The sequence below is a fragment of the Lynx rufus genome, unplaced genomic scaffold, assembly GCF_022079265.1.
Source record: "Lynx rufus isolate CCGP_SWC_20201006 ecotype Redwood Valley unplaced genomic scaffold, mLynRuf1.p SCAF_5, whole genome shotgun sequence".
NCBI classification, from domain to species: domain Eukaryota; kingdom Metazoa; phylum Chordata; class Mammalia; order Carnivora; family Felidae; genus Lynx; species Lynx rufus.
In genome coordinates this window covers 42,573,502-42,598,385 of record NW_025814867.1, presented here as the reverse complement: position 1 = coordinate 42,598,385, position 24,884 = coordinate 42,573,502, and the positions used below count along the sequence as shown (strand labels likewise).

The 24,884-nt window shown below is 38.0% G+C and overlaps 1 pseudogene; it reads left to right on the top strand.

Annotated features, from left to right (window-relative positions):
* The window catches only part of LOC124527143 (eukaryotic translation initiation factor 3 subunit E-like), a 47,512-nt pseudogene extending 24,476 nt beyond the window's left edge, over positions 1-23,036 (top strand).
* The last annotated feature ends 1,848 nt before the right edge of the window (positions 23,037-24,884 follow it).

Genomic DNA, 24,884 nt, shown 5'->3' with positions numbered 1-24,884 from the left:
CAGCCAGCATTTATTTAAACAGTTAGATAGGCAGCCTTGAGAAAAGGACATATAGACTGTGCATACAGACTGTGCAATTTGAGAAAACCTTTCTCTCACACACTCTATCTGTATGTAGCATTTGGCAGAAATATCTTCCATTTGGAATAGTCATCATTTCAAATTTTCAAGAGTTGTAGTAGCTCTTTTTTAAAGTAGGAGCAGATTATGGTCCAGGCTGGTTTTTCTTGTTTTATTTTGTTTGTTGTTTTTGTGTCACTGTTGCAAACGTAGTGACGAGAAGTATGTTAGGCAGAGCAGTGACCTCATCAGTAAATACACTGACAGAGTGAATTAGCCATGTACAGGTTCTGATGGGCTCTGTGACTTCAGAGGGTGCCTGTTCGGCTGTCCCCAGAGCCCCCACCCCTGCTAACTCTGGGCACCGTGAACAGAGGATTCCCAGAGCAGCCACACAATGCTAAGGACCACAGACAAGTGGACAGTAGTGTCATGGGCATGTTTTCAAATCCCCAGTGTCTCTAGGAAGCACTAAATAGAGTTTGCTACCTCCGGTAGAGGTCTCTAGGGGTCAAGAGCATGAGAATTGATGGGGGCAGAAGGAGTCCCTTAGCAGCCTCTATTAGAAAACAAGAAGTGTCCCTGGCCTCACAAGTGTCACAGCTGAGCTGGACATCAAGGCCCTGACCTGTCACGTATATATACCTGAGAAGTATCAGACAAGCCGTTGGATTCTGCCAAAACCGCTTCTCTAACACAGGCCAGACGTGTGAACGACAGGTAAGGGAATTTCCTGCAGCTCGACAAGGAGAACAGAGCCGAAGACCATCCCTGAGCTCGCAGAGGGGGAAATGTGATTCTTCACTGCAGGATACGTTTCTTTGTTCATTTAGAAAGACGTATCAGAGGTAGTTTTAAAAATAAGTCATCCGTTTATAAATGCAAGCTTTACAAGGAGTATTTATTGAAACAAATTGTCTAAACACTCCACCAGCGCAGTGGACTGAATCCAGACTTGAACTTAAAGATGCAGGGTGGTCTAATATTGTGAAAGGGATGTGTTTCTGAAGACCTCACATCATTCAATGTACACATGATTTAAGATGGACTTTCCCATGGGAATAAACATAAAGGTTGTGTTTTTGATTTGCATAAATTTCTAGCCAATGGGGCTTAGAGACACCTGGCCTGGCTTTTTGTAAAATCTTGCAGCCATTTCATGTCACATATTCTTTTCCCTCCTGTTTTTAAAGATTATTTTTTCCCAGTTATAGGACGTATACGAATCAAAAAGTGCCTTCTTTTACTTGACACTTTCTGTAAAACTACCCCAAGTACCCTCTCTTAAATTAAGAGCACAGAGTATTATGGGAATTCTAGATCCTTTTCAAAGTGTATTTTTTATTACAGCTAAACAGCTTTCCAAAGTTTTTCATCTTTTCAGCAAGTGTTAACACAGCAACTTAAGGAGAACTCGAGCGACATTATTAGAGCTAGGACTTCAGTTTTAGTACGGATACTTCAAAAATTAATACTATAATCATTACCAAAATTACTCACAAAATTTCTGCGATATGTACGTCGTGATCAATGATATCGTTTATTTTGTATTTCCGTCTGTCAGCAAGTGACAATAGCAGATACAATTTCCATTTAACCTCACCTGCCCCTTTAAACCCACAAAATTCTTGGGGCACCCGGCTGGCTCACTTGGTTAAGCTTCTGACTCCTGATTTCATCTCAGGTCATGATTTCACAATGTGTGAGTTCGAGCCCCACATCGGGCTTTTTGCTGACCATGAGGAGCCTGCTTGGGATTCTCTCTCTTTCTCTCTCTGCCCCTCCCCACCCTCAAAAATAAATAAATAAACATTTAAAAAAATCGAACTACACAATTCTTGACCATTTTCCAAATCTGGTGTACAAAATGAGCGTACTAATTTTCATGCCTTTTGCAATTCCCTTATTTCAATCAAGTGACCTATACAATAAAAGCCACTCACTGACAGAGACTATGTGATAGGTACTAAAGTGAGTGATGTTTATTTTTGATTATTTCCATTTTAGAGAAAAGGATATTGAGGATCCAGTTGGGTTGAGTAACTTGAGAGGGTCTAACCTACCTCTTTGTGGATTGCTTTCGTTCTGTCAATATTTCTGAATGCAGCACCATTTTGAGAAGGGTTTGATGGTGATGAAATAACTGATATTGATGTGGTGGCCTTCAAAGCTAGATTTTAGGAGACTGAGAAGAGAATACATGGCAAGGACACAAAGCAAGTAAGAGCCATCCCCTGGATGGAGCTTTTTGGCCTCAAAAGTTAGAAGGAGGAAAACAGTGATTATAGGAGGCCCAAGGTTCCAAAGAAAGCTTTTTAAATTTAGGTTAGAGATCTATATATTTATAGGCATGTTTCTCTACAGAAAGTAGAAACAATTTAGAAGGGGTTTGTCTCATGTTAACAAAGTACAGAAATCTTGAGTCTCAATGTCTGACCCGGCTCAATGATAGAGAAAATTGTGAATTAGGCAAAGAGTGGTTTTTCTTTTAACATTTTACTTTTCACCCTTTTACTCTCTTCTAGGGCTGTATCTCTAATAAAAATAGCAAAAATAATGATAATAGTTGCACACGTTAAAATAAGTAAGTTTAAGGGCAAATTTAAGTAAATTGACTCACTCAGTTGCTCGAGCCTCCAACTCTTCATTTTGGCTCAGGTCATGGTCCCAGGGTCATGGGATCAAGCCCTGTCTCAGGCTATGTGTTGAGCATGGGGCGTATTGAGATTCTCTCCCTCTCTCCATCTGCCCCTCTCCCCTGCTCACTCGCTCTCTCCCTAAAAAAAAAAAAGAAAAAAGAAAAAGAAAAAGAAAATTTAATATATGTAAAACTCTAAGTAAGGTTCTGAGCACTTTATCTAAATTAACTCATTTAATTTTCATAACATTTAAAATAGGACAGTATCATAATCCCAACTTTATGGATGAGGAAACCATGCCACAGACAGATTATGTAATTTTCTGAAATTGTCCACTGTCAAAGTACTTATGTTGTCTCCCAGGATCATCACTATTTTCATGGTCTGAGGGCCTGTGTCTTTTCATTTGTCTTCTTGCCTTTATCAAAATGTATTTGCCCTGTGTCTCATATAACTCATTGATGAGGTAGATTCAGACCCAATCATTTAGCTTAATGTGCCTTATTTCCAAGGTAATATATTTGTATCAAATAAAAGAAGGAGGTAATAGCTGGGTCTTTTTTACTATCAAAATTCGCCAACTCACAGAAATAAAAATCATTTTCACACCCGAAAACAGAATTTTACTTATCTAACGCAGACATTGGGTTACAGAATTAGAGCAGAATTGGTTTTAGACTTTTTTTTAATTAAAAAAATAAGAAAATATAAGTTAACAAGAGGTATTATAACAATGTATTTAAAAATAAGAATATAAAAATATTTTTAAAAATAAAACCATGACAACATTGTGGCTATATGTCATCTCCGTGTAATGATGACTGAAGGAAATAAAAGGAAGATGAAGAGTATAGACCAGTAAAGACAAAACTCTTAAGCATAGAGAAAAAATGAAGAAAGTTTAATTTCTTGTCTCCTTCAGAAAACGACTCTTCCTTCAACATACAACCTCCTCTTAAAGGCCCCAAATTCCTCACGATGGCTTCAGATTTCATACTCCAATTCTCTCTACCATCAATCCTTCTTCCGCAGTTCCGCTGTCCTTCATGGTAAGACTTTCAAGAGCAAGAACAGTTTGCCCTGTAAGAACAAGAAAGTCAGCGGGCCAGATGTGAGTCCAAATCTCACCCTTCCTAGCTTGGTGAGCTTGGTAAATGGCCAAGTGATAGGCAGAACAAGATCCCTTACCCCAAAGATGTCTATGTCCTAACCCTTGGAATTTATGAAAATATGAGGACACATGGCAAAGGAGAACTAAGTTGCAAGTGGAATTAAGTTTGCTAATCAAATGACCTTAAAGTGGGAAGACTATCCTGGATTATTCAGATGGGTGCAGTGTCATCATAAGGGTCTTTAAAAGTTGAAAAGGGAATCAGAAGACAAACCGAGAGAGATGGCAGTATGTGAAGGACTGGCCCCATGTTGCTGGTTTTAAAGATGGAGGAAAGAAGCCATGAAATTAAAAAAATGTGTAAAATCTCAAGAAGCTGGAAAAAGCAAGAAAATGGATTCTCCTCTAGAGCCTCCAGGAAAGAATGCAGCCGTGCTGATACCTTGATTTTAATCCAATGACAATAGATTTCTAAAATGCAGAACTGTAAAATAATACATCTGTGTTGTTTTAAGTGACCACGTCTGTGGTATTTTCTTACAGCAGCCATAGAAAATTAATCACTCCCAAAACCTTTTTCTTTTTTTTTTCTTGTGCAAAACAAAGATACAGAAAATAACGCATAGTCTCACAGAATTGTTGCAGACACTAAAAGACATGATGATTGTGAAGAGAGCATTGTAAACTAAAAAACACCACAAAATTTTTAGATATTATAACTTAAAAGAATTAGTCCTTCTTGCCCTCAAACTTCCTCTAAAAAATATTCAATTGAATTGATTGAATTCTCAATTTAAAAAAAAGTTATGTTTACTTATTTTTGAGAGAGAGAGAGAGAAACAGAGATAGAGACAAAGTGCAAATGGGGGAGGGGGAGAGTGAGTGGGAGACACAAAATCCCAAGCAGGCTCCAGGGTCTGATCTGTCAGTACAGACCCGACTCGGGGCTCAAACCCATGAACCGTGAGATCATGTCCTGAGCTGAAGTCAAACGCTCAAATGAATGTGCCACCAAGGAGCCCCTGAATTCTCAATTTTGCATTTGGCATTAACAATGCTATTTTGTATTTATGAAGAAGTCGTAAGTTGGCATTTTTGGTTTACCATAATATACAACTTGATTCTGAAAATAGAGCATAAAGTATGGTGCTCTCAGCAAAAAAAAAAAAAAAAAAATTATAAATTTTTGCTGGTAAATATGCCAAATTATTTCATGTTTTGAACTAAACAAAATGGGCCTTAGATGTGATTCTTAAAAATAAAACTGTCATCCATAGATCACAAACCTAGAATTGTGGAAAACTTCAGAAGTCAATGAAAGATGTCAGTTTTTTTCAAAACCTAAAAAGTTTTTATTGAGAGTTATTAATAATAGCTCTAAAATCTGTCCTTTTGTGAGTATAAGATTTTATCTCATGTAAGAAAGATGACAGATAGCTAGATCTATATAAAGGCTACTTATTATATACTAGTGGCTCTCCAGTGCAGTCTGGGGACCTCAGGGTTTCAACCTCCCTTCAAGGAGCCTAAGAGGTCAAAACTATTTTCGAGAAATACTGTTTTAATGGCAATATTATTTAATTTTCCATTCTCATTTTCTTGCAGGCATACAGTTCCCATTTCTAATCTGGTGAGTAGTGATAGATAAAACCTATATAAACAAAAGTTCTTTGGGGGTCTTAACAATTTTTAAGAATGAAACGTTGTTGTGAGGTATATTGATCAGTCAATTCTCCAAACTATTCCAGATAAAACAGAGGTAGGGAAATGTTATGGCTAAAATGTATTCTCATAGAAAGGAGCTAAGAAAGAGAAATACAGTGGCAAGCCTCATTAAGAGTTTTCCTTGAGGCTAGAGTATCCTGAGAAAAGCATGTGTGGGGAAATGGGGTGGGGCCAAGGGGTGTAGCAGCTTACCCAATAGCACCCTGATGGCTTCAAAGATGTGATGAGAACTTTCCAAAAGTGCCTGATTTACTCCAGGGGAGTAGTTCACACCTCATTATGGGCCCACAATTGCAAATAAATGCACAATAATGAGAGCTACAATAATATTGCAAAACTATGCCAGGATAACGACAAAAGAACAAATTTGTACACAGAATTCTCCCCAACCATAGAGCACCCTTTGCTAATTATTAATATCCTGTGTTAACTATATAATCTAGCCATTGGACTCTTTCTAAAAATTATTTTTGACTCATTCGCTGATGATTACAGAACGAATCATCTTTGATATATCCTCCTTTGATTTCACTGCAATTCTCTGACTGCTGTCAGTGAGGGGCCCCCATTGATTTCTTTTATGAAATAGCTCATAGCTGTCAATCCCTCTTTATTTTCAGTCCTGATACTCAGGATCTTCTTGCTAGGCTGCTCTGATACACTTTTTTTTCCATTTCATATAAATAGATTAAAAGGTTTCAATGGTTAATTATTTTCATTCATTCAATTGAACTTATTTTCTACCTTCTACATCTCAGGAATGCTTACAAAAATGGTTTTTAGGCTCGAGAAACACGGTGAGGAACAAGACAAACAGAATCTGTGTTCTCACAGAGCTTACATCCTGGTAGAAGTAGACAAATAATAAATAGGTAAACAAATACATAAAGTATTTCACATAATGATTAAAAATGAAGGAGAAAATGCAAATGAGTAATGTTACAGAGAATGATAGGGGTGATATTTTTTATTTTATTTTATTTTTTAAATGTTTATTTATTTTGAGAGAGCAAGAGAGTGAGTGCAAGTGGGAGAGGAGCAGAGACAGAGGGAGAAAGAGGATCTGAAGCAGGCTCTGCACTGACAGCAAGTCAGATGCGGGCTTGAACTCATGAACTGTGAGATTATGACCTGAGCCAAGTCAGTCAGTTAACCAACTGAGCCCCCCAGACACGCAAGGGGTGATATATTTTTTTAAATTTTTTAAAATTTTTATTTATTTTGAGAGAGAGAGAGAGAGCTCGAGCAGGGAAAGGACAGAGAGAGAGAGAGAGAGAGGGAAACACAGAATCTGAAGCAGGCTCCAGGCTCGAGCTGTCAGCACAGAGCCCGACACAGGCCTGAACCCATGACCTGTGAGATCATGACTTCAGTCCAAGTCGGACGCTCAACTGACCTAGCCACACAGGCACCCCTTAGATAAGATGGTCAGGGAGTTCTTCCATACGGACTTCATATTTAAGGTAAATCTCACATAATGAGAAGGAGAAAGCTATGTGAAGACAGCGAAAAATATTTAAGCATACCAAAAGCTAAGGTCCTAAAGCCTATCAACCCCACATACTATCTAGAAAATGAGGAACATAAAGAAGACATGACTGGAGCATGGAGAGACTGAGGAGTTCTTGCACAAGATAGGTGGTCATGTTAGATTACACAGGTCTTCTAGAACATGGTAAGGAGTTTGAATTTCATTCTAAGTTCAAAATGAAGTTACTGAAATGTTTTGAACACACCTTGCATGGAAAATGGAATGCAGAGGATCAAAGAGTGGAAACAGAGAGAATGGTTTGAATTCTCATAGTCCTGGCAAGAAAATGGTGTGAACTGGGTAAGGTAGTAGCTGGAATGGTGGATGCTTCAGGCTATTTTTTGGAGGCAGAGTTCACATGCCTTGTTGATAAACTGAAGGTAATGAAAGAAAAACGAAAGAAAATGGAAGAATCAAGCATGGCTCCCGTGGTTTCCAGCAGATGGGTCCTAACCTCATTTGTCCAGCCTTCAAAGCAAGCGTTCTACATCCCGAGCTCCCCTCTCCATACTACAAAACCCCAGTCATCAATCTTCCTTATTCTTTTTGCATACAGTGCTCATTCTCACTTTGCCCAGACGGTTTCCAGTCATCACTCCTCCACGTTCACCAGTGCTGATTATTATGATTCACATTGTAGTTTGTATCTCCTTACTGAAGTGCCATCTTTTATTATGTGTTGCTTCATATTAGTGAATGCTTCATATTATGTGTTGCATCATATTAGTGTCCCCAGGTATATAGTAAGTAACTATCTTATGTTCTTTAAAAGCCACATGCCGACTAACCACATTTGAGAAATAAAGCCTTGCTGTTTAATGGCAATATTTATTCTTTGTAGCACCTATACCTAATCTGATGCTATCTAATTTACCTGTTTATTATCCGTTTTTCTTATTAGAAAGTTCTTGTCATGAGAGCAGAACTTATCACTTCTTGGACCCTAACACTTGCAATACGTCCTGCCCAGAGTATCGTATTTTGTGTCAGGAACTGTTCCAGATGCTAGGGATAAATAAATAAATAAATAAATAAAGCAATGGTAATTGCCCTCATGAATTTTATATTCTAGTGAGAGACACCCACAATACATAAGATTAATAAGTAAAATAGATAGTCTATTAGATAGTGGTTAAGCGTTAAAGAAGATAAATAATCAAGCAGAGCAAGACAGATAGGATGTGTACATTTGTGGGGAGTGCGAAGGTGCCACTATCAGGATGGGCAAGGAAGTCCTCACTGAGAAAGTGACATTTGAGTCAAAACGTGAAGGAAGCAAGAGAGTGAGTCTTGTAGATAGCTGGGAAGAGCTTTCTAAGCAGAGGAAACAGCAATGGCAAATATCCTGAAGCAGAAGTGCACCTGGAGTTCTCTGGGAATGGTTTAATTTGTTAAGCGTCTGAAACAGCATGAGCCAGGAGGGAAAGAGGTGGGAGATGCAATCAGAGAGGAAAAGTGGGGGTAGAAGATGGGAACAGATAATTTAGAGTCTTGGAGGCCAATCAAGGGCTTTGGCTTTTACTCTTAGTGCAATGGGAAATGACCGGGAGATTTGACACAGAAAAGAGCCATGAGATCACTAATACAAGGGCAGAATCAGGGAGATCTACTGAGAGCCTACTGCAATGTCTCGGGTGAGAAATGATGGCGGCGCTCAATGGAAAAGTAACAGTGGGATGGGGAAAATGGTTGACTCTGGTCCTTGAAAATACTTGTTAAACTAATGAGTAGTAAAAGGTTTCCCATCTCAACAGTGATGGCTAACACTTCATTTAAACACAATATAGCCTGTTCCTAAATTGAACAAAAGACATGTACAAATATTTTTATAGGCATTTTTTTAAGTTTATTAATTTATTTTGAGAGAGAGAATACACACACTAGTGCACTCGGGGATGTGGCAGAGAGAGAGAGGGAAAGAGAAGGAATCCCAAGCAGGCTCTGCATTGTCATCACAGAACCCAATGCAGGGCTTGAACTCAGGAACCCTGAGATCACGACCTGAGCCGAAGTTGGACGCTTCACCTACTGAGCTACCTAAGTGCCCCCAAAGATTTTTTGAAATTAGATCAATAGATATTCTTTTTAAACGTCCACAAGTAAACATTTCTACTTCTGTTAACATAAATTCAAGGAGTATTTATTTATAGACAGGTAACATTTACTTTTACAAGATACCAAATGGATTATGCATCTGGTTTATTTACCATACATCTCCCTTTGAAAATAATTCCGACAAGATGGTGGCATTTGTAGAAAAGTCAAGGAGAATATTTTTGTTTGGAAGGAAAAACAAATTAAACAAAGCTTGAGATCTGCTATTATTCTGTCTGCTTTGAACATAAGAGAGATGATAAATATTTCATTTAAAATTCTAAATTAATAGTTTTATGAAAATGAAAATCCTTTTCCCGTCTGTGTAAAAGTGTTTCTTTTAATTTATTTTTATTTTTAGCGTTTTTATCTGACACTTCCTAATTGCTTCTTCTGAATGAGTGTTAATATATTTTCACAGTGCTACCTGGCTAGATGTCATCCTTAGACACAGGCACTTGAGTTCTACCTTATGTTTGTTTACCAGTAGAACTGGTTTTGAATGATTCCGTAAATGAAGTTTATGTTCTGGAGCCATCCTCCAAAAAAAAAAAAAAATTCAGAACATGTGAAATTTCTTTCTTTTTTAAGGAAATTAATTAGCTTGTTGAAATTGTCTTATTGTGCTTTTTTGAGTTGGTTTACATTCAAATCGCTGTTTTCAAAACAGAAAAATCTGTGATTAGCTGGAGTTAAAAATCTAAACAAGAGATCCCCAAGCTCCAAATCATGTAAATTGTAATATCCCTGACAGTTTACAACTTCTTTCCCCCCAATGGGAATATCCTATGTGGTTTATTACAAGCCATCAAAGGCAGAGCTCTCAAAATCTGCAACATGGTGTCTCAGTAGCCCTCACAAACCCTAGCTCAAGCTGACAGGTTGCAAAAAGTCAAACACAAACAAAGGAAAACATATTTAATGTTTTCAAAATATGATGATGCGCACAAATCACTCATATTCTGTAGACTCGGTGCCTATGTGTTGCTTCGGGCAGCTTTAGCGATGCTTGAGGCTATGGCACCCGTAACAGCACATTTTACAATCATCTAAAATGCACCGGCTTTTGATATCACCAATCACATTCTCTCTGGTGCACAGAGACAATTTTGTTTCCATTTCTAACAGATCTGTGGTCGCATTCGGGCAGTAAGGACACTATTATGAATAGAATAGAAAAAGAGGACCTGTGTTTGTTTCCGAATTTTTGTGGAAGATATTGGATTGCCTTCTCTGACACAGTTCATAAACAAACTTGGCGAACATCAAAGGCTCTAGCATTACAACCTGCTGGGCCTAGATTACATACCTCAAAAGTAAATGTTACCTCAGTGAAAACTCTTCTGAAATGTAAAATCAAATAAAACTCACAGTGTCCAAATGGTTTCGTTAGAACTCAGGCGTCGTGTGTGAGAAATGTTTTTTACAACGATTTTACGATGATTGGATCATTAACCCTACATTTACTCAATTATGTGCAATCCCTAATTTGTTTGACACCAGTTTGTTTCCTCTCAGTTTATCTTCGCACGTATAGTCCTGCCACATGGGCTTCGGCCGTGGATATGGGAGATACTGGCTGTACTAGAAAAACAGAACTACAAATGCCCCTTTTATTGCCTTTAACATACACTGTACTATCCATGTTACAATACAGGTAAATTATTCTTTTTTAATTCTTTTTTAGTTTTTATTTTAGAGAGAGAGAATACGTGCAAGTAGGGAGAAGAGCAGAGAGAGAGACAGAGAAAGACAGAGAGAGAGAGAGAGAGAGAGAGGGAAAATCTTAAGCAAGCTCCACGCCTAGCAGATGCGGAGCTCAATCTCATGACACTGGGATCATGACCTGAGCTGAAATCAAGAGTCAGTTGCTCAACTGACTGAGTCACCCAAGCACCGCTAGATAAATTAATCTTGAATATGAAATTCAAAGATCGTATCACTAGCAGAGGTAGCCACTTACAAGCACATGGTTGGCCTGGTTGGCCTTCGTGAAGCCTTATTTCTAATGATTCCCATCTAACTGTTTTACTGATACACACACACACACACACACACACACACACACACAAACACACACTGCATAAATGATTGACTAACTTCAAAACAAAGACAACATCAAAGTGAGAAAGATTCCGCCAACAAATCCTGTTTAATATGTTTATTGGTGACCCTCAAACAAAAATCCAAAGCACTGAATTTTTTCATACTTGCCCAGATGAACATGCATCTGTGAGAATGAGAATCTCTTCTGTGGGAATCCACAAAATCATGTTATATAGTATCCTTAATTATACATCCAACACAGTTATTTGGGAAGATTCCAAAAATCTGAAAGAATTTGAGAGAAAACATCTCTCAATTCTTAAACTTTGTTCAAAGTGACTCCGATTGCACACAACTGTAAATCTTCATGTAAATCATGTAAATCTTCACTGCTAATATTGACTACTAGTAAGTCTTCAGTCTCAGGCATTGTATACCTACAGTCCAATTTTATCGCCTCACTAGCCTGCTTCCTCAAGTGAAATTCACTGCTCCCTCACCTGTGACCTAGTAGGACTGACCTAATAATACATGAATCATGACAACTACTAGACTATATTATAATTACACATTATGTGTCTGTTTCCTCAGATAGCATGGGCTTCTTGAGGGCGGGGCATGTATTACTCATCTTTTATCTCTAGCACCTAGCATCATGCCTGGAACATAGTCAGTAGCTGATTATCGCTAAATGTTGATAATCTCAGGTCAAGTCACTTCCCTTGTATCTTAGTGGAAAACTACTATCTGAAAAACTTTGGTCTTTACCGATAACATATTTTCAGAATGTGACTTACCACTGAAGATGCTAAGACCTTATTATATTTGCATCACAATTTTATTAAAATGATAATTTGTGCAGAACCTCTAATGTTTGTGGTAAAAGTATTTAAAATCACATTCAAAATGATATATTCCTATACACCTATTGGCATGGCTAAATACCTCAATACCTACTGGGACTCCTACATATTGCTGGTTGAAAGGCAAATGGAACAACCATTTCAGAAAAGTTTGTTGCTAAAAATTTTAACATATATTTATGATGCAATGCAGAGATCCCATTCATAGATAGCTACACAAGAGAAACGAAAACATATTTTCACACAAAACCTGTGTGCTAATGATTGGAGCAAACTTTCTCAGATCCTCAAAAACTAGAAGCAACCCGAATGTCCTCCAGGTTGCAAATGGATAAACAAATTGAGATAATCCATTCAGTGGAACTCAGTGATCCCTATAACAAAATGAATGAATCTCAAATGCAACATGTTGAGTGAAAGAAGCCAGTTGTAAAAGGCTACACCTTCTATTATTTCATTTATATGACAATTAAGTTTCTATCTCTGCATAACAAATTACCACAAACTCAGCAGCTTAAAACAGCCTCCCTTTATTTGGTCACGCTTCTGTATATCAGCAGTCAGATCAGGCTGATACTCAAGGTATCAGTTGGGCTGGGCTCTTACCTAGAGGTTCAAGGGAAGAAGCAACTTCCAAGCTCATTCAAATTGTTGGCAGAATTCAAGTCCTAATGATTGTAGTACTCAGGTGCTTATTTCCCTGCTGCCTGTCCATCAGGGATTGCTTTCAACTTCTAGCGGCCATGTTCAGGTTCTGTCCATATGGCCATCTTTATCAGAGGAGGCTTCAAATCTCTGCTTCAAATCTCTGATTCCTTTTCTGTTATCAGCTGACAAAAATTCTCTGCTTTTCAAGAACCTATGTGATTATGTTAGACCCACCCATATCATGTAGCATAATTATGGGAGTTGTTATGGTCAGGGTTAAATGCCGTCTTAAAATTGTGTTCCCTACAACAACTTTCTGGAAAAGGAAAAACTGTAGGGAAAGAGAACAGATCTGTGGTGGCAAAAGGGTTAAATGTAGGGGAAGGGGCTGGCTACAAAGGGACAGCAAGAGAACATATTTTGGGATGAATGAAAACATTCTATATATTGATTTTAGTGGTGGCTACCTGACTTTCTGGATTTTTCAATACTCTTAGAACTGTTCACCAAAAATAGTGAAACTTACTGTTTGTTAACTTAAAAAATAAATTGAAGAAGAAAAAAATAAATTGAAGAAGAAAAAAATGAGATTAAAAGAAGTCTGTTCCTTCCAAGACTGAGCTACCTTAAATATCATCTTAAGTGAATCTAAATCTATTATTTCTATCCTTGATCAACTTGGGTACTATCTAAAGGACAGAATAATCTGTTGTAACACATTTTCATTAGAAAACCTAATGACAAATTGGAAGGAGCCAGAGTCCTTCATGCACTTCTTCATTTTATCTCACATTTTCACTAGGAATTCTTGTTCAATTTTCAAAGCTTCCAATGAAGTCTTTCTTCAACTATTCCAACATCTGATTGCTCTGCTCTCTGAAAGTCATATAACACTTGACTTTATGTCATCAGTTCTTTTTTTAAGTAATCTCTACACCCAACATGGGGCTCAACAAATAGCCATCAACTAATGAATGGATTAAAAAAAGATGGAGTTTTATTCAGCCATCAAAAAGAATGAAATCTTGCTATTTGCAACAATGTGGATGGAGCTAGAAGATAGTATGCTAAGTGAAATAAGTCAGTCAGAGAAAGACACCATATGATTTCACTCCTATGTGGAACGTAAGAAACAAAACAGAGGAACATATGGGAAGGAGGGGGGAAAGAAAAGAGAGGGAAACAAACCACAAAAGATTCTTTTTAAAAAAAATTTTTTTTAATGTTTATTTATTTTTGAGACAGAGAGAGAGAGAGCATGAATGGGAGAGGGTCAGAGAGAGAGGGAAACACAGAATCTGAAGCAGGCTCCAGGCTCTGAGCTGTCAGCACAGAGCCCGACGCGGGGCTCGAACTCACGGACCGTGAGATCATGATCTGAGCCGAAGTCGGACGCCCAACTGACTGAGCCACCCAGGCACCCCAAACCACAAAAGATTCTTAATGATAGAGAACAAACTGAGCGTTGATGGAGAGAGGTGGGCAAGGGATGGGCTAACTGGGTGATTGGCATTAAGGAGGGCACTTGTTGTGATAAGCACTGAGTGTTGTATGTAAAGGGATGAATCACAGAATTCTACTCCTGAAACCTACACTGCACTGTACGCTACCAACTAAAATTAACAAAACAAAACAAAACAAAACATGGGGCTCAGACCCACAACCCCGAGATCAAGAGTCGCATTCTCTTCTTCTGAATGAGCCAGCCAGGTGCCCCTGTTATCAACTGTTTCTTGTACTGGAAGGTTTTCTCCTGAATTTTCCTTAATTTCACCTCTGGCAATTAAGCCCTGAAGTCATACTGATTACTATAGGTCATACTATAAACCCTGAAGTCATACTGACTACTCTTCTTTTCTAATCTCACGTCCAGTCAGTAGTCAGGTCTTGTTCATTCTACCACGGACAGAGCTCCCATATTCCCTCGTTCCTTCCCACCATACTCCCTCATTCATGAATCCATTGCTTCTTGATTAGATCCTTGTCATAAATTCATGTTCACTTTCTGTTTTCCATTTCCAGGCGTTCTACTTATTAGGTTTTTTTTTTCTGCTACCAATTTAACCTTGTTAAATGACTGCCCCAATTAATTCTCTTCCTCAGAAATTTCAACACCATCCTTCATACACTCTCCTGATTGAATAAAGTCCAGTCTCTCTGACGTTGACATTTATGGTTCTCCCAAGTCTGGCAGAAGTCTTCCTTTTTAGATTTTTCCCTTTGTATATGACATACAATGAGAAGATTTTACTGAAAACAAGCCCCAATATTTTAACTGTATCCATGCTGTTTTCTCAATCCTGCATAACACATCCATTGCAATCTGCTGCTTTATTTTCAAGGCCCCAATGAAATAAAATTCCTTCTCAGAAGTCCTCCCTAGGGTCTCACCACTCTCAACTAAAGTGAATCTCTTTCCTTTTAATATTCACAGCATTTTCCCTTGAATATATTAAAAACACTCTATAGGTTATATACTACATTAAATTTTTGTAGTTGTGTTGTTTCTTTTTATTTATCTATAAGTCACTAATATTCCTCAGAAATGAAATTAAAGGATTGTTGAATGGATTAAAGTATGAATTTGTAGCAATTAATTATTGTACAACTAATGTTCCCTGGTGGAAGCAGAAGAGATAACAAGCAAAGTTCCAATTGGGTTAAATTAACCAAAAGGAGAAGTGAGGCACCACTACTGTCCCACAGTATATGGTTTAGTTAGAGATTAAGAATATAGGGCAATATACTGTTGTGTATTGTGTACTCACACTTAGGCCAGACACAAGGCATGACCTCTGCCTGGGCAAAGATCAGACACAGAAACCCAGGGCTGGAGATGGGCATGGTCTTTGTCTATGAATTTATGTGAAATTGGATGAAGAACAAACAATGTGGTTTAATATCATCTCAATGGAGGAGAGTCTTCATCTGTAAATATGAATAAATGGAGGTGGAGTATATTTGGTAACATTTCCTCACCTAATTGGCCTTGTCCTTTCCCCTAGATGTTTCTAAGCTCAGAGAGGCAGGAGCTACAGTTTTGTAGTAGATGGATGTCTCCAGTAAGAAAAGAAGGGCAAGTTAATTACCAACCATCAGAAAATGATGTTAAAGTAAAAATCTTTCTTTCTCAGCTTTAGCTGAGACCCCAAAAGTAGAGAATAAACATTATGCATGCTGAGAACTCCAGAATGGGGGACTAGACCACGCAAGACCTACAAAAGAAGGTGGTGAAGAACCCATCTTCTAATTCTGAATTTAACACTGTCCTTGAGGATATTTACAGGTTGGAGAGGCCAAGAAAAATGACTGTTTCTGGAGAAAGAATTTCTCTGGGGAAAATTATTGAATTTTCCCTTGCCCATAAAGAAGGGATCGGGATAGAAGGGACCACTTCCATAGAGCTAACAATGTGTCTTCTTGTATCAGATGGCATTTGACCTGCACATGGGAAAGTAAAAAGCTAAAGCCTATGACTGGAAATATCTGTGCAGCTGGTGAGCAAAGACACATGATGACATTGAGAGAAATGGCAATTTCCGTCTTCATTTGGCAGAAACGAAGGCACAAGTTTCCCATGGGCCAAATGTGGACCATGTGAAAGGGAGTCAGACTCAAGCCAGCCTGAAAAGGACTTTCCCAAGTGAGATGCCTGGCATGACAGCAGAGCCTCTTCAGTGAGAGTCTGTGTGCCATGGACCGCCCACGCTCTGAGGATGGCAGTTGTTAGCAGCTAGCCAAATGGAAACCTCACCATATGAGATCATTGCAACCAGAGCATCTCAACAAGGTATTCTCGAAATAATCCATAAAATTACGCTCTGGGAGAATCAGAATTAGGAATCTAGGGTGTCCTTCCTAAGAACAACATCGTTGGATTAAGTTAATATTGTCAAATAAGATCTTTACTATGTCTAGCTTCTCCTTTTCCTCACTCCATCTGTAAGAAGGATTAGAAACCTCAGCTAGCAAGAGGAGCAGATACAGGAGGGAGGTGTTAGGGATAAGTAACAAAGACGGAGCCGGCCATGTTCTTCCTCTTCTTGCCCGATGCCTAAAGCAATACCAAGCTGGCAAGGAGAAAGAACTTTGACTTTATGTGAAATTCATGTCATATTTAATGTTACCATGAATGGGACCTTTTCATAATGCCTGTGAGTCCTTGGTTTTACCGAAACTGACTAGAGGACTTACTACCTAAGGATGTCCAGGGAAAGTAATGGTACTTGCTTGAAATTTCATCCAAGGAGCAGAGAAGAACAAGGCTGGAGAAGAGGTTTGAAAGATTAAGGTGAGGATGGAAGGGAGTGGAAGGAGTAGGGAGAAGGAAGGCAGAGTTGAATTCTGGCTGCACCCTGTGGATCCTCCCTCTTTCAAGGTGCTAGTTACGCTGCAGGAGATGACAGGCCGATTAATCAAAGGAATATACAGTGGAAGGCAATCATTCATACACCTTTAAGTGCAATTTCACATCTCCATATCTTTCCATAGACCACGTTTACTGATAATTATGCTTCCTTAATAAAGAATTTAAGGTGGGGGACAAAAAAGGTATTGATCACATTAGTCATATTTGGGGAAATAGTAACCCCTGCCTGGAGAAAATTGTGCTCCTTGATATGCTACAAAACAGGCAAATGCACTCATATAAAAAATGACAAAATTCTTAACTGGTGTGCTCATGATTGTTTGAAATAGCCATACACAACTTTCACATCTTCTTTTTCAAGTAGAAGCAAGAAGTGTAAAATTTAATGTTTCCTTTCTATAGTCTTAAAACATTTCCATGATATTTATTTTATTTCCTTTAGGTATCCAGTGCCCTCCTACTTTCTAATATCCAGGTCCCAGAGAAACAAGAAAGAAACCTTTCTGGCAAACCTTTTCATCCTAACTTTTCCAATTAGTGAAATAAAGCATTGAAACCTTTTATTACTGAAATTGTGAACTCGCTCCTTTTTTTTTTTTTTTTTTTTTTGCTTTTAGAAAACAGTTGAGAGGGAAGAAATCACTTGGTGGTGGGGGGCGGGGGGTGGTGTTAAGTGAAACCTTCTTATTGCCCCTAAAACTTAATGATGTCCATGTTGACCCTGAAAGAAAAATTATTTTTGACATTTAATAGCATGTAAAAGGTGAGGTCGGAAAACTAGAAATTCAGATCCCGCACCTCACAATTACCAATCTAATTGGTTTACAAACTTTAATTTCATTTTCTTGTGGCAAGGGATCATGACTGATATTTTCTTACCACAATTCTTAGAAATTCCTTTCTTTCACAAATATTCATTGAGTGATTTTTATATTGCAAGCACTTCTCTGACCATTTGTCATTCTTATATGTGTTGTGCAGTCAACTGGGTCTGACACTAAAGAGACTCTGGGTAATTAAACAACATTTCTTTTTATATTTTGTCTCCCAATCTAGTGTACTAGAACTGGTACTAATCTCTAATACAAAACTTTCCAATGGGCTCAGCCTGATTTTGGGTCAACTTTGAACATCAAGGTCCTAGCTATTGCTTGGGACTTTATTCTAGGACAAATACAGGGTGACTCCAAGAATTTAGGGCTGGACTGCAGTTGACTATCCAAGAAAGAATCGACCCAAGTTTCACTGTTTTTTTCGAAGATCCTATTAAATAACAAATTTTACCATATTCTGACCTTGAATAAATTACCAAACCCAGATCTGGATTGTTGCCAGTTTGACCTCAGAGAGTTATGAGTGAGCAGTTAGGGCTGGCATGGCAACAAAAAGAAAATATGCCTTGCTAAATTTTCTTTCTTGTACCCAAATCCTTTTTTGTTATACATATGGCTCCGGTGGGAGTAATTACAATGTGTCCAATGTCATCCTTGAATAAACTATGCAAGACCTAGTCTTTATATGTTCCATAAAGCACCTGGCATTTTGTGAGCATTTAAGAAGTGTTTAATGATGCAACAATGGCAACTAAGAATCTAAACCTTGGTTTCCTGTGGCTATGGTAATCTAAGTGGAACTCTGCTATGACAAAGGAAGAGGAAACATCACTTCGGTTACTTTATTACAGCCTATTATCCCATCTGATCTGTTTATTAGAAATCCCCACACTCTATTTTACTTTAAAAAGCACTTGGAACACAATTTTGTTTTGAGAATAAAACAAGCTCATCTTCTCAGAGCTCACAAGTATCTATAATGCTCTCATTAAACCTTATTGAATATGATGAGATTTGCAAGGGATGAAGGAATGTTACATGACACTAGACTTTGGCTAGTTGCATATATAATGACACTTAGGAAATATAGAAAATCAAACTTTTCTTTTATTACTAAAATATATTTGTAAGAAGAGGATTCCAGAAGCCTTGTTGGTAAAATGACCACCATCAGGCAATACACAGAAAGTAGCAAATTCAAAGGACCACATGATCATTTTTCTTCCACAGGGGAAAAAAAAGTTTCCACTTTTAACTTGACACAAATAACTTACACTCACGAATTCTTAGAGGTGGGAGAATATTAGAGATTCTGTAGCCCAAGTCTAGGACCCGGCATGTATAAGATTATTTGGTTTAACAACATTGCTTTCATTAGATATTAAATGTGGGTCTTAGATTCAGAGGGTCATATTCATATTTTTAAAGGTCAACACCAGCCAAATGATCAAAAAAAAAAAAAAAAAAGACCCCAGAACAGATAAAACAAAGGATGGAGGGAAGAGACTGAGAAAGTAACTCAGAAAGAAAAATAAAATTGTCAAAGAAATGGCTCCAAAGTCAAAGAGAACTCCCATCTCTCTCCCCCTCCCCCCACTTTTAAGAAGATTTCACTTTATCTAAAGAGTAAAGCACATGCTTTTAGATCCAAGGGTACCTGGTTCAAATCTCAGCAGGGGCAGATTTCTCACAAACTAAAAAGGCACTCTCCCTATTAAAGGTGCTGACTTAATACAGTTATATGGACCATTACTGTACAGAATGGGGATTCACAAACTATTTTCTAAATGGGGCCTTTTTGTGCATGTACAGTAATTCCTATAGAAGCCTTTTACAAATAAAAAAAGGAAAAAATGTGGAGGAAATCTAAGAACCCATGATTTGAGCCTTTAATAACTATTGGTGTATTAGAGACAGCCATCTGCAGTAATATAGCAGATCAGGTCTTCCTGGAAATGACCTGAAAAAGCATTCTAAGGATAAAAGCTTAATATTTGTGCAGACGTCAGATGCCTAGAAAAGATGAACAAAATACACCTTGAAGTTTGGCCTCAATGGTGGACCTCGAAATGCATGCTTTCCACGGAACTCCATTTCAACAGGAAGTAGCACTCAAACAGTTCCTCAGTAAAGACTATTTTGCTTGAGATTTCCACAAGAAGACTTCGTTGAGTAAATTTTTTACATGACACCATAACTTGACGGCTGAAAATCTTCCTTACCAGTGAAACCATGAAAAAGTCATGTGGTAAACATTCTATCTAATCCACCTTATGAAAGAACTCTGAGGAAATGGTTAGAAATCTGTTTCTACCATAAATTTATATATGGAGAGCTAGCCTTATTTGGTTCCACATATTTGTGATCATTTATATCACTCTCCTGACAACATCATTATTCAGAATAATACTGAATTTTGAAAATACTTCCTTCCTCACCAGTCTCATTATTTGTACTTCTCTGGGACCTACTGGAATGGAAATAATTGCAAATTTGGGCAGAGAGTCCAAAATATGAGTGACCCAACATATGAACAGTCCTTGCAAAAAGAGGATTTCTTTCTTACAGAATAAATCTGAGTACTGGGTCAATATTTCAAGTATAGACTTTGGAGAAAGTAATTTATTTTTTTAAAATTTTTCAATGTTTATTTTTGAGAGAGAGAGATAGACAAAGCGTGAGCACGGAAGGGGCAGAGAGAGAGGGAGACACAGAATCTGAAACAGGCTCTTGGCTCTGAGCTGTCAGCACAGAGCCTGACATGGGGCTTGAACTCACGAACTGTGAGATCATGACCTGGGCTGAAGTCATACGCTTAACTGACTGAGCCACCCAGGAGCCCCTACACCCAGAATTTTATGAATCTTATCTTTATTCTACTGGCTTCAAATGACAAAAAAAAAAAATGAAACAAAATTTAAACGCCCAACTGATTTAAAGAAAAGATGTAAAAAGAATGGTTGTTGGTTTTCATGAGTAATAAAAAGAACTGGTTTGGGAACAAAATTGGATCCAGAAGTTTGAAGAATGACATCAGAAGTCAGCCTGCTTTTCCCTACCTCTCATGGGGTCTTCTCTTTAGGCTGGCTCCTCTCTCAGGCAAGCACCCCTCTTGGTTCCACAGGAAGGCTGTCAGCACCTGTAAGGTTGCACACATCTTCACAAGCTCATATCCTATGGCAATAGCTATTCCCTTCCCTTCAATGTTGCAACCCCCTCTTGACACTCAAGAAAGCCTTGATTGTTGTTTAATTGAACTGGCCTAGATTTAAATGAAAAAAAAAATGTACAGGGATTTCCTCTGATTTTAGCCAGTGGAGACAAAAGAAAACCATGTGGATTTCTTACGAGTTTGACCAAGACGGTGACCAAAGGACATTCTTTTGGTTTCAAATGTCTTTTGCATAACAACTTTTGACTCACTCAATTCTGACCTGGAGTATATCCAGAGGTACACATACACACACACACACACACACACACACACACACATACACGCAACAAAATCGTACAATTTTGAAAACAGACTGAGCAATAATGTAGGGTCAGATTCTGGAAACAATTTTAACCAAGTATAAAGCTACTGAATCCTGATAAAAGTAGAATCTTGATAACATAAAAAGTAGAAGACGCATAGCTGATCCCCAATAAACATGAATAAATGAATGAATGAAGTCATTTGACAGAAGAAAAATGAGGTGAGTGGTGCGTCATGGAAGCTGACAGAAGAAACTTCTCATGAAGGCAAAGAAAATATATTTAATGCTCTGGGTGTATTAAAAGTGAAAGTGGCTTTTTCCTTGGCAAGAGGGCAGAGTACAACTTGACTACTTGCATTGCACACTTTTTGGATCCACATCTAGTCTTTCTGTTGCTCAAGTTTCTGTCCATGGGAGAGATAAATAATGAAAAAGAATTATTACAAAGGAAATAGGATCTTCTTAATGTTACCAACATGACAGACTTTGCTATGGATGTATACAAAAATCTTTCTTCTGATGATATTCCACATGCTTTGACAGAAGAAAAGGACCACAGTTGTAGCACAGCTGAAACAGCTTCAGGGAGAAATTAAACCGATTTTGAAGATGTTGGAAGATCCAGAAACTACAAGGCAAATGCCATCAACCAGAGATGGTCAAATGCTGCTTGACCAACTGATGGACAAGCATGGCGAGAATATTTAGATACATTCTAAATATGCAGAATTCCAAATGCATGTGGGAATTACTCTGGAGCAGCAGAACATCTTTACTTCTTTAGAGTATTGGTTCCAGCAAACACAGAAATGCTTTGGGCAGAAAACTGGCCTCTGAAATCTTAATGCAGAATTGGGATGCAGCTATGGAAAGTCTTACATGCTTAAAAGAGATGATTGATAATTTTGTGAGATCTTAATTTTGGTCTCCTCAGTAATGAACATGGCTCATCCACTGGTCTTTATGTGTTGCCTTTGACCACCCCAAAAGGTGTGATAACATGATCGATCTCTTCCTTTACTAGTCACACTATCTTAATGCAATTCAGACCATTTGTCCACATATTTGACTACAGTTGTCACAACAAACAAAAATGTTCAAAAATGCCAGCAGGTGCTAAAAGATCTGATTAAAGTCATTCAGCAGGAGTCTTACACATATACAGACACAGACCCAATTACAGAATTTGTTGAATGCTTATATGTTAACTACAACTTTGATGGGGCTCAGAAAAAGCTGAGGGAATGTGACTCAGTACTTGTGAATGACTTCTTGGTGGCCTGTCTTGAGGATTTCATTGAAAATGCTCATCTCTTCGTATTTAAGACTTTTTTTCACATCCACTAGTGTATCGGCATTAACATGTTGACAGGCAAACTGACCGCGACTCCAGAAGAAGCTCAAAGGCGGATTGTAAATTTGATTAGAAATGCAAGTTTGGATGCCGAGACTGATTCTAAATTAGGTCATATGGTTATGGGTAACGATGTAGTCTCACCCTATCACTGAGTGATTGAAATGACCAAAAGCCTTTCATTTAGAAGGCAGATGTTGGTCAAAAATATTGAGAAGAAACTTAATCAGAATAGTAGGTCAGAGGCTCCTAACTAGGCAACATAGGACTCTGGCTTCTGCTGAAGAACTGTATAAAGACAAGATGAAAAAACTATAAAAATAAAGACGAAATAATAAAACCATTATATAAAGGGTGATATACATTTAGAAACAATATATTGAGTATGCATTTGGGGAAATTTGAATAAAATAAGCTGTTTCTTTTGTTTGTTTTTTAAGTGAAAGTGAGTTTGGGAAGCTATAAAAAAAAAAAAAGCCTGGGGGCGCCTGGGTGGCGCAGTCGGTTAAGCGTCCGACTTCAGCCAGGTCACGATCTCGCGGTCCGTGAGTTCGAGCCCCGCGTCGGGCTCTGGGCTGACGGCTCAGAGCCTGGAACCTGTTTCCGATTCTGTGTCTCCCTCTCTCTCTGACCCTCCCCCGTTCATGTTCTGTCTCTCTCTGTCCCAAAAATAAATAAACGTTGAAAAAAAAAAAAAAGCCTGGATAAAAAAAAAAATCAAATGAGATACTAAATAACATTCTGTCCTGATTAATATTTAGTTATGGTTTGAAACTTTTAAATCTGTAAAATAATTCATCCATCAATTTAGCAAAGAAAACAATTATTGAGCATTTATGTCTGATACCATGACACGCACTTGGGATAAAAAATGAAATCAGGTACCTGCTTATCTGGGTATCTCTACTGAAAACAACAAGCAGGTAAAGGTGAGAATCAGTAGAGTAGGAAAAAGTCAAGAGAGTTTGCTAGACTTGAGTGGCTAAGTTCAAGGCATACCGAGTGCTGAGTGAGGGGTCAGGAATAACTTAGGGAAAATTAAACAATTGACCCCAAAAGAGAGCTGACCACGTTCATTTCACAATAAGAAATCAATAGAATGTTTCTATACATACAGCAAGAGTGGAGTTGAGGGTGACACCTAGGAGACAGATGTGGACAAATGTCTGGGCCAGGGGAGATGAAATAAGGTACTTGAATAGGATGATGTTATCAAGAAAGAATCTCAGCATGGTGGGTCAGTTTCTAGACACATTTCAAATATTGCCCAGTGAAGTTCAAAAATTTCTTCCAGATGGTTTGCCTAACATGTCTACCATTATGTTTATTCTTGGACTTATTGGATTAATAATTATTTAATAAACTCTGTTATTAATTTTTGCAAGACTCACTAAAAGGAGCCTTGAAGTCTAAAGAAGTGGTTTTCTACTAGCCCATGGGATAGCCATGTTTTCTAAAAAGATCTTTGCTCTCATCAAAAGAAGGTGGAGTTTGGTTTGGGGAGAACAATGCTTTAAGACTGGATAATTCAAGAGTTTATAATCCAATAATATTTAATTTCAGAATTCCAAAACATAACACAGAGCATTTTAGCCATAAAATTGCTCTGAGCCTCACATGCCTCAGCTGTATAATACAGATAATGGACACATCACAAGGTCATTGGGAAAATTAAATGACATGATATGTGGGAAACCATAGTACAATACACGGCATTGTATAAACTCATTTCTTAAAGTTTTGTTTTGGCCTCATTTCCTAAGCATACGCTAAAAAATCCTCATGTTTGTCTTAGTTTCAATAATTCCTATTTAAATTTTCTGGTAGTCATAAAAAAGTCCTGGCAGTGAACTTCTCAAGTGGTTGAAGTCACTTGACCTTTAGCCTCCTGCTTTAAAAAATCTCTCAAGAGATATGTTTAATGGCCCAGAAATATACTGCCTGTCATGTCCTATTGCCTAATTAATGGCCAACTAAGAGGCCCTGTATGGACTGCCCCGAAGTAATTGTGAACTGATCTTGTACTCAAGGAAATGAATTGGCTCCACGACATCAGCACTGTCATAGAGCATTTACTGTATTTAAATTTCCACAACCCTTAGAACAGACAGAGCATGCAAGGGCTGGTTAAC